The sequence below is a fragment of the Cynoglossus semilaevis genome, chromosome 14 (assembly GCF_000523025.1).
Source record: "Cynoglossus semilaevis isolate Cse_v1.0 chromosome 14, Cse_v1.0, whole genome shotgun sequence".
Classification (NCBI taxonomy): domain Eukaryota; kingdom Metazoa; phylum Chordata; class Actinopteri; order Pleuronectiformes; family Cynoglossidae; genus Cynoglossus; species Cynoglossus semilaevis.
Genome location: NC_024320.1, coordinates 5,159,544 through 5,169,571, shown reverse-complemented (window position 1 = coordinate 5,169,571; position 10,028 = coordinate 5,159,544). Strand labels below are relative to the sequence as shown.

At 42.3% G+C, this 10,028-nt stretch overlaps 1 long non-coding RNA gene across 1 annotated transcript; it reads left to right on the top strand.

Annotated features, from left to right (window-relative positions):
* The first annotated feature begins 879 nt into the window (after positions 1–879).
* On the top strand, positions 880–6,091 carry LOC103389291 (uncharacterized). The gene is made up of 3 exons (XR_522587.3): positions 880–1,007; positions 1,983–2,036; positions 4,179–6,091. It is a non-coding gene; the product is annotated as an uncharacterized LOC103389291 (long non-coding RNA).
* The last annotated feature ends 3,937 nt before the right edge of the window (positions 6,092–10,028 follow it).

The following is a 10,028-nucleotide window of genomic DNA, read 5'->3' as shown; positions in this document are numbered from 1 at the left end:
ATACCACTCAGAAAAATCATCATCGTGTCTCCCTCTGACCTAAAGCAGAGAAGTAGACCAAAGTCATTCTGCTGGACCTGTGGACCTGGACACTGTAAAATGTTATTAGTTGTTTCAACTTAAAAATTTGAGTTAGGTCATTTAAAATCTTTCAGTTAAAGTCATTCTGTTAAAAAACAACAATATAGCCCAACAAATACAAATATTTGTCAAAAAAAAAAAGCCAAATATAATCATAAAGAAGAAAGGGATGTGAATGTTAACATCATCCTCCACTCTAGTGTCTTGGTCACCATGCTACTCTTGGCCTTATGATTTCCAAGGCGCCTTTCAAGATATTGGACAAGGGTCGTTGTAGGTCAGCACGCAAAAGACAACCCAACCACAGAGAGATGGAGGAGCACCTGTAGTGGTTACCTGTGAGTTTGTTTCTTTGATTATACCTCCATGCTTCATCTTCAGCTGTGCGTATGTGGTTTATGAGACGTTTATGTTGAAGAATCATATTTGTTGACTATGAAGATTGCTTCTTGGGGATGACTCTGCCGTTGGTTGAGGAGCAGGCAGAACTGGTCAGTATTACACTATGTATTGTTTATCAGTAAAACCTACAGTGCTTTAGTTCTTTTTTGTTAATAAACATCTGTAAAAGGAACCCCAAGTCAATATAATGTCTCCTCCCATTAATAGTTCTCGTGGAAACTTGCTGTAGTTCCTTTAATTTCCTGTAGGGGTCCTTGCAGCCTCTCTGACTGTAAATGACCGGTAATATTACCTTGGGTGTGTTGTTTTCTGTTTTCTGTTTATTTGTTCATTTTGTACTAATGTCTCAAAGCCAGGTTATTATTTTTCCGCCTTTATTTGGAAGACGGCACTTTTATTTTGAAAGAGTCGAAACGGGAAACAATAAGGGAGTCCGATCCTAAATGTGTTTGTGGACGTGTTTGTGACGTATGAGACCGACGGCGATTTGATTTTCTTAAGTAGCTGGCTGAGGAAGGCACCAGGTTTGTTTTTTCAGGTGTTTTTCAGTGTCCATGTAACTTTTAACAAGTTTCATAGCTTCTTAAGAAAGTGTTAGTTTGTTGTGAAGGATATTTAATTGACATAACCGAGGGTTATCTGACGTTGACAAAGAGCAATTGGGCCAATTCACTTCTTTTAATTATATAAACGTAACGTGTTTGTTTGTTGTAAACGTAATAGAGTAAGGAAATTACAATAACGTTGCTTTTATAACGTTTAAAGAGAGAAATAATTTCATCTTTTTTTATTTGTGTGTGTTTATTTTGTGTGGTGCGTTCAAAGTCTTAAAAAATAAGTTTGACCAACAGTCAGACAGGAAGCTTTACTGACCTGTTGTCTTCTGTCTACTCAGTTTCTGAAGACGTCCATGTCTGTGTGACCTCACTGTTCTTCCATATTTATTCTCTGTGGTCTGTGGGATCTTAACCACTTTATTTGTTATTCTGAATATGCACACATCCAAATCTGTGTTCTGCACTTGTGGGGCAAAGTCTTGGTTGCTGGCCCAACAGAACACAGGTCTGCAGAGTCTGGGATTTGAACCAACAACACTCTTATCATTTAACATCTAGGCCACTGGACTACTTTCTAAGATCTTCTGGTATTAGGGCTGGTTCTGGTGTAAAGCTGCTGCTGTTTTTCATTGGCTAATTGGTTTTTGGTAAACTTCTGCAACCACGTCATTATAGGTCTAACCAAGCAAACGAGTATTTTAAAGTTAGCTGTGGAATGGACTAAATGTTAGCCTAGAAATAGCTAAAAGTTTTGTAAAGATAGTTGTGACTTTTCATGAAATTGCCCTGAAAATGATTCAAATGCCCTGAAACTGTTTTAATGGCAAAGGGACATTGTTTTTAAAGATGTAAGTTCATACTTTTTCTGATTTTCTTCTCCCTGTCCTCCTCCTCCTCCTCCATCGTCATCTTCTTCACACCTTCACCCTCACATCTCTCCAGAACCTGGGGACAAAGCAAAGACACAAAGAGACATGAGGCAACATCCACCTCCAGGTAGGTAAAGACCCCCCCCACACACACACACACACACCCTCCACCCCTCCCCCGCCTGTGTCTGTGTTCACAGAGGTGAGCAGCATCGTCGTCATCATCACAGGTTCCTTCTGTCTTTGAGTTTCCTCTTCTTCTGCTGCGTGGCTGCAGGGAAACACTGACACTCTGAAGTCTTAATTGAGCTTTTCCTGCTGTGTTTTCTCTCTGCCTCCCTCTCATTGTTGTTAAAGCGCGTGGTTAAACTTTATAATCAGGCCTACAGGGTTTTCGGAGTGTGTTTCATCATGACAACACAAACACAGTTGTTTATGCAGCGGCAGCAGCGGCAGCAGACATGAAGCCCGCTCCACCTGCATCTGCAGAACAACAACAACAACAAAACTGCGGCACTTTCTCTCTGTCAGTCAACAGGCCTCTAAACAAACCCCCGAGTCTTTCTGCCACACAAGGAATTTGAGCAGAACGCAGATATTTACTGAATCTTAGGGCATGTTTGAATGTGTAACCCTCAGCCTCCTCCGCCGCCTCCTCCTCCTCCGCCTGCTCCTCCTGTCGTCTGTCAGTCTGTCTGTCTGTCTGGGCACAGATCTGGGAGGGACTCAGAGACTGATGTCTCAGCTCCTCCAGGATCCCACCACCATCAACACCCTCTGACAGTTGCAGGAGCAGCAAAGATGTTGCTGTAATTGCAGCCAGTTGCGTCATGAAAAAGTAATAATTCGCTGTCAAGGACGTCAAGGTGTCAGCGATCAGCAGGAGCTGATACGGTATTGACTGCCTCCAGAGTGCTCACTCACTCACTCACTCACTCACTCGCTCGCTCACTCACTCACTCACTCACTCACACACTCAGACTGCTTAAAGAAAAGTTGAGTCCCGCAGAATGAGGGAGACAGCCGAGGGTGAGGAAAGAAAGAGGAGAGGGAAAAAGAAAACGAGCAGTGGGTTTAAAAGAAAATAATGGGACAAAAGACGGGAAATGAGCGACGGGAAATAGGCTAAAGACGCCCAATCTGCCTCCTACGACGGAGTAAAATGACTCAAAGTTGGCCAAACAGTGAGAAATAGCACAGAAGAGCTAAAAGTAAGCCAAACATTTAAAAATATTGTTGAAAGTTAGCCCCAAAGTAGGCTGTAAAAGCTGGGTCTGCTGACTAAAAACACCCCAAAAAAAGTTTGTAGTTAGAGTTGAGCTAAGTGTTAGCCAACACAACACATCAGTGAAACCCAACGGTGGAAACCATGAGCACACACACTGTGAAAACTGAGTTTGGTTCAAACTCGACTGCATCTGCTCTCAGTAAATGTGTGATGTCTGTCTGTGTCTCTGCTCATTAAACATCACACAGCTGTGATCAACAGGTGAGAGCAGCAGCAGCAGCAGCAGCAGCAGTAACAGTGAGGCTTCAGATGAAAACGGCCTTTAACATCTGCATCACTCTGGAATTTTGTCTCTAGTCCTGATGTGGATTAGGACTAAAACACTGGCTGGACGTTAAAGAAGAAGAAAAAAAGGAAGAAAAGAAGAGAAGGAGAATAACGATAAGAAGAGAGGGAGACAATAAATAGAAATGGAAATGAAGAAGATATTGAAGAAGAACGAGGGAAATAGGGAGGAGGAGAAGTAGGAGGTGGAAGAGGAAGAGAAGACAGAAGAAATTAAGAAAAATAAGTGAAGAAGATGAGAGGAAAAGGAAGAACAACAAAGAGAAAAGCTATCACTTTTGTCTTTGCAGACTCAGGACTAGTCCCTGTCTGAGTGTAACCACAATGCCTGATGGGAAATCCCATCTTTGATCAGTTTGGGTCGAGGTCTAGAGTCAAAGATGAGAGAAGAACCTGTTCAGGTGTGAGAACCTTGTCAAAGGTTCTACACCACAGACAGACGTGGAACAGTTCTGTTTCTCTGTTTGATTTTCTTTTTATTCATTTTATCTCTGTGTTCATTGATGAGGGGAGAAAACAGGGTTCGTTTTAAACCTTAGTCAATAACAAATTTGATCAACCGCTGGCTAACATCCGCCAATGTGCTTTAATTTTTTCACCCCTTTTTAAGCCGACTCTAAATGATAATCCGTTCACTTCACTGTTCTGTCATCCCTCTGATTGGTGTGTGTGTATCTGTGTGTGGTTTCCACATAGTGTGTGGTTTCTAGAGTGTGTGTGTGTGTGTGGCAGGTCTCTGAGCTGTGATTAAAATGTACGTCAGGCAGCAGCTAAGACCTGAAGCATTCAGAGCTGATCCGGGGTCAGGTCAGCTGATCGGGGGCCACTTTTAGACTAAATCCCAAACACAAACACGGCAGAAGAAAAGCAGGGAGAGGACGAGGAGCCCGGCGGTCAAAAGACTGATAGGAGTGGATCATGGGAAGACGATGATGAAGAGGCAGATGATTAAGAAGCTCTTTTTCACTTCTCTGGGAAAGATCCCGAGGATTGAGTCGGAGGCTGAGTAAATCCTGACCCTTAACGCTGATGCCATGAACCGGCGGGAGGAGCAGAGCAACAATGAGGAGTCTATAATCTGCTCCGAGCTGCTCCATTCACTCTTCATTAAGACACAATGAGGACAAATAACAAGTCCACTGTTGGTGGAGTGACGTCACCTTCAGAACAATCCACTCCATCAACTAATCTGAGCTTTGAACTGCAGCTCTGAAGAGGCAGAGGCTGCAGCAGCAGCTGCACAGGTGGAGCCGGTTAGAAAGACAAAAACACAAACTGGACCAGACTCAGACTGGGGTGGATCGGCTGATACTGTCAAATATGTTGGTTTGGCCCACTGACGGTCATCAAGGCTGGTGACAGTTGTTGGTTCCGTTAGCCTATTATGAGGATTTGGTGGCTAATTTATGGTCTTTACATTAGCCCAGGAGTTGGAACTATTTCTGATATATAAAACCAAGTAACTATCAGCTAATTTCATCTTTTGGTTGTAATTGTTTTATTTTTTTATAACCTGCAAGCTGTGGCTTTCTTTTAGGTAAACAGTAACTTTTTTGCTATGTTTTAGGTATCACTTTGAGGTATCGTCTTTGATAAAAGAGTGCTTTTGTTAAGTATCTTTGTGCTAACATTTAGCAATTACTGCTAGAGTTGTAAGATAACTTTAACCTATCTGTTACTGGTTACTTTAAAACAAAACTTTAGCCAAATTGTCGATAAACTGTCGACCTTCCTTGGCCCATTGTTCTGGATCATCTTTAGCTGCAGATGCTATTATGGCTTATTGTATCAGTATTTGTCATTTTACCAAAAAAAAAAAAGTAATTTTATTGTTTGGGGCTAAATTGTAGCTTTTTGGTTGACTTTGTTGATTTTTGTGACTCATGGAAAACAACAGTATTAGTGCTGTCGGTGACAGAAACCCTCCTGAACATTTAACTCTCTTGTCCAGATGAAGTTTAAACTGTAGGTTTTAAACCAGAGAATTTTCAGCAGATAAATCTGTTATTTTTTCTTATTTTTTGTTGTTTTGTTTTATTTTCCCGACTATAAACCCTTCTCTCGCTGCGTCTCCTACAATTAAACCTCCTTTCTTTATTTCTCTGCATAAAAATTTCCCTGTGGATATATGACCCCCGTGTTTTCCCAACATCCCACTCCCTCCCTCCCTCCCTCCTTCCTGTGTCAGCTGAAGTGATTGCCTCTCTCTTCCACCCCCCAGTGGTATTTAGCTATTCTCATTTGCATGTACATGCCCTCGCTGTGCGGCCTGTGGGCCCCGGAGATCGATCAACGGTGCCGCGCCGAGGTTTATGACGTGTACGTTTTGCTCAGAGAGGCCGAGCGGCGAACAACACAGAGCATGTTGTCTTTTCAGTGGGTGAACAGGGCAGGACCTGGTGGTTAGAACGGAAAAACTGTTCAAATATTATGAGTCTGAGCAACGTTGAAGCACAAATGAAGCATTTTGTTGCATAAACCGGAGAGGGAACAGATGGACCTGTTGGTAACGAGGCTCAACAATATTACATAAATGAATGATTCACGTTTTTAGAACAGATTTAAAAAAAAATAACATTAGATTAAATTTAAATTGGTAATTTTAGCTCACAGACCAAACCTCATAGAGTCAGCTTAGTAGACACAATGTTACATGGTAAACAGGTTATCAGGTTATTAAAATTGGAACAGAAGGATCTACGTTTTTAATTGTTCAAGAAGAAATCAAAGATTTTTTTGGATAGAAAATTGAAAAAACATTAGATTGTTTGACTCAAAGTCTCAAATACTTGGAAATATTTTCAGTCCGTGTAAAACGGGTTAGCGGTTGGTGGTTTAAATGCAACACAGAAATGAACCAACGTCATGAATATTTGCATGTTAATAAAAAACTCAATTTGAGTGCTGTAAAATATCAATACAGTATCATGAAATGAAATATCGCGATATTTTCGTACACTCCCAGTGACATCACTGTTTGAAATCCTTTGTTCAGATCTGTCTAGTTGACACAATTCGACCACAAGAGGCAGCGGTGGGCCCGTGCCCCTCTTTCGCTCTAGCAGACAAGCATGCCGGTTTTATTTTATTTTATTTTTCAACTAAAAACCAGTTTGTGTTTGTTTCACAACAGCACACTCAGCAGAACTATCCTTTGTCACCCTGAGAGTCACGATCTGACATTGCGGCGACAGAATAAAACACATCCTGTCCCTTTACAGCGTTTCCTGAGTGCCTTCATCCTCTCACAGAGCTGACACATATTAATATGCAAACGAGCAGGATGCTGAACAAAATGCTGATAATTAAGCGAAGATGTTGAGGGTAGAAACGCGCTTAAGAGTGTGCACGTGGGACTCAGCACATGGTGAGCCATATGCCTGTGTGCACTTACTGCTATCCTTCAGGGGGGAACAGGGAGGGGAGGAGGAGGAGGAGGAGGAGGAGGTTTATTTACAGACTCAGTACAAATGACTAGAACTGTTTTCCTAATCACATTCTATTGAGTCGTCAGTAGAACACGGAAAAAAACCCACTGGTGGTTTAAGTCACACAGGTCACATGTGTCCATTAGGTTCTGTTTTTTAAATGATGCTCTTTTTCACCCACAGAGCTTTTCCACCTCTGTCCATCAAAACATCAGGGTCAGATATTGGTTGAAAATGACCTTGAACTGACATGAACAAACCAGTGTCAGGATAAGACAAAAGTGTAAAGAATGTCTCCTTCAAAAGATATTTGAAATGTTTATATTTAGCAGAGTTCTAACACAAGTTTAGTTCGTACACGGCTAAAAATTTGACAAAATATTGCAAAATAGTCTTGACAACAGCTGACAGCAATCTTCTTTCTTCTTCTCCACCTCTGAAGGAGTCATGAAGGAGAGGAGGAGCAGTTTGGAGGAACTCTTTCTTCTCCTCTGAGGAGTGAGAGGGATTTGATGAACAGGTGCAGACGGACGGCGTCCCGTCCTGTCCTCCTCATCCTCATCCTTCCCTTCTCCTTCTCTCTTGGAGGAGCAGCCTGGAGGTCCAGAGCCTCCCTGCGCCTCCTCTTTAACACAAACGGCAGGATCAGAGCACCGCAGCAGAATAATTAGAAGATAATGGCTCAGTAATACAGGCCGATCTGTCCCGATTATCTCCTGGCACTGAGCGACGTAGCGCCATCTGGTGCCAGATCTGGGGTTAGCGGCTGCCGCTGGGCAAGGCTTAGGTTTAATCTGAGTGTACTTTTGAGTAATAGAGTGTGTGAGAGGAGCAGAGAGTGTGTGTCAGAGTGTGTGTGGATATCAGAGAGCAGAGAGTGAGATTGCATTTATATTACATGTATCAGTGACAGCCAGTGTTGCTCAGCGTCTCAGTGATGGACAGTAAAGCAGAGTATTGTTGAGAGTTTCTGTCGAGCTTCTACATGGACAAGTGTCTGTCACGCTGCACGAGCTGCGACTCAGCTCCACTCGCTTTTAAAACGTCTTCTCTGACAAACAGCTGCTCTGCAGCATTCACTCTGACAGAGCTCTGAAGGGCCAGGTTTGGCCTCCAGACACCGAGTCTCAGCATCTTTCTTATGGCGTCACGTTTACAGACACAACAGAATAGAAAAACCTCTCTCTTAAAACTGATAATAAAACACTGAGATGAAGAGCGACGGTTAATTGTCAGTCACAAAAAGCCGACTGTTGTAGCTAATGTTAGCTCTGGTATCTGTACCAGGACTGTTGTAGCTAACGTTAGCCCTGGTGTCTGTACCAGGACTGTTGTAGCTAATGTTAGCTCTGGTGTCTGTACCAGGACTACTGTAGCTAATCGCAGCGAGTTATGGCAACAGGAGGTGTGTTGAGGAGAGAGGACAGTTTTCTGTGAGCTGACACTTTTCAGATTGCCCTAATGGAGCGGCGTCTCCTGCTGTCCTCAGACCCTCTAACTGTCCCCTGGTTTGCTACCAGGAGACTAACTCTAAAGCTGTTTTTTTCCATGCTCTCATTCTCTCTCTCTCTCTTTCTCTCTCTCTCTCTCTTTATGAGCACCTAATCCCAGGGCAGAGGATAATTTATGAAGCATTTACATGAAGAAGCCCAGCTAATTGGAAGCATGTGTCTGGATAAGCCCGCCTGCTGCAGATGAGCAGGATGTGCAGCATTTTAATCTTCCCTCATAATCATCTTTGCTTTTTTTTTTTTTAATTACAAAATAGAGCCATTTTCCTGGATCATATCATGAGCTGAGGCCTGTGTAACGGAGGTGACGGAGAGGAGAAGTTTACCCACGTCAGTGCAAGACTCAGGCGTTACTGCAGTCATCTTAATAAAATCTTAAAGTCTAGGTGGAAAAGTCAACAATAAGTAACCAGGTTTTGGCTCATGTTATGAACAAGCAAGAAAAACTACTAAATATTTCATATTGAACAAACAAGATGGAAAATAAAGTAAACAACTAGACAATGCTACAAATGTACACTAACAATTTATTAATATGATCAGAAAATCAGCATTTTCAGCGCTGTTAAAATAAAAAAATGAATGCAAAAATATTCTTAGATTTTAAAAAATACAAGTATTTTATTTACATTTTTTAATACAAATGTTATGTGTACAAAAACCTAGAGGAATGTTATTGAAATAATCAGAGTTACTTTTATTTTGTTTTCAACAGTGACATGTTTCTATGTTGCACAGTGCTGCAGGTCAGGGGCAGAAAAATGATTGGTGGACTCTGGGGGTCACTCTGGGGGTCACTCTGAGGTTTGACCCTCTCTGACACGTCCACGCTCACAGGTCAGAGTTCAGCCATTTGAAGTGGGAGGAAACCTGACTGTGTTTTCTCTTTTTTTTTGTCTTTTTTGTCTCTTCGTGTCCCTGTTCTGTGGGCTGCAGCCTGAAGAGGCTGCTTCCTCATTTCCATGAGCTCGTTTGTTATGACTTTATGATTATATATGACTCTTTGTCTGCCTGCACTCGTACCTGCAGCTGCTGTCCATTAATAACCACTGCTCTCAGCCACCAGCTTGTTAGCGTCATCGCCCAGCGCTGGGGCTCAGCATGAGAGAGCGGGAGGGCCCACACCATGGGACACACACACACACACATACAGAGCTGCGGTGTCCTCTCACACCACAGCCACAGGAACCTGAAGTATCTGACATGATGTCCAGCATTTGTCCTGGAAATTGCCTCCAAAAAGGAATCAGGCAGAACTCAGGTGTAACTACATGGAGAAATGTGTCACAGTGAATGTTAGTGTGTGTGTGTGTGTGTGTTTTCCGTGTAGCTATCTAACCAAGTAAATATCTGTGCGTTTACATATTTATGTAGCTATTTAAATGTTGACTGGGTTTCTAACTGGGCACCAACACCTGCCTAACTACCAGCTCGTCCATTCATCTTGTACAGTTTCCATGTCACAGAACTTATAAAACTGTTCTTCTTTATTGTTTTTGTTTGTTTTATTTATTTCCATCCATCTCTAACCCACCACCTACTGTTCTCTTTCCGGCCCTTTTTTATAAACTATTTTTTTATTTTAGTTTCAGTCTCTCGTTCTCTCT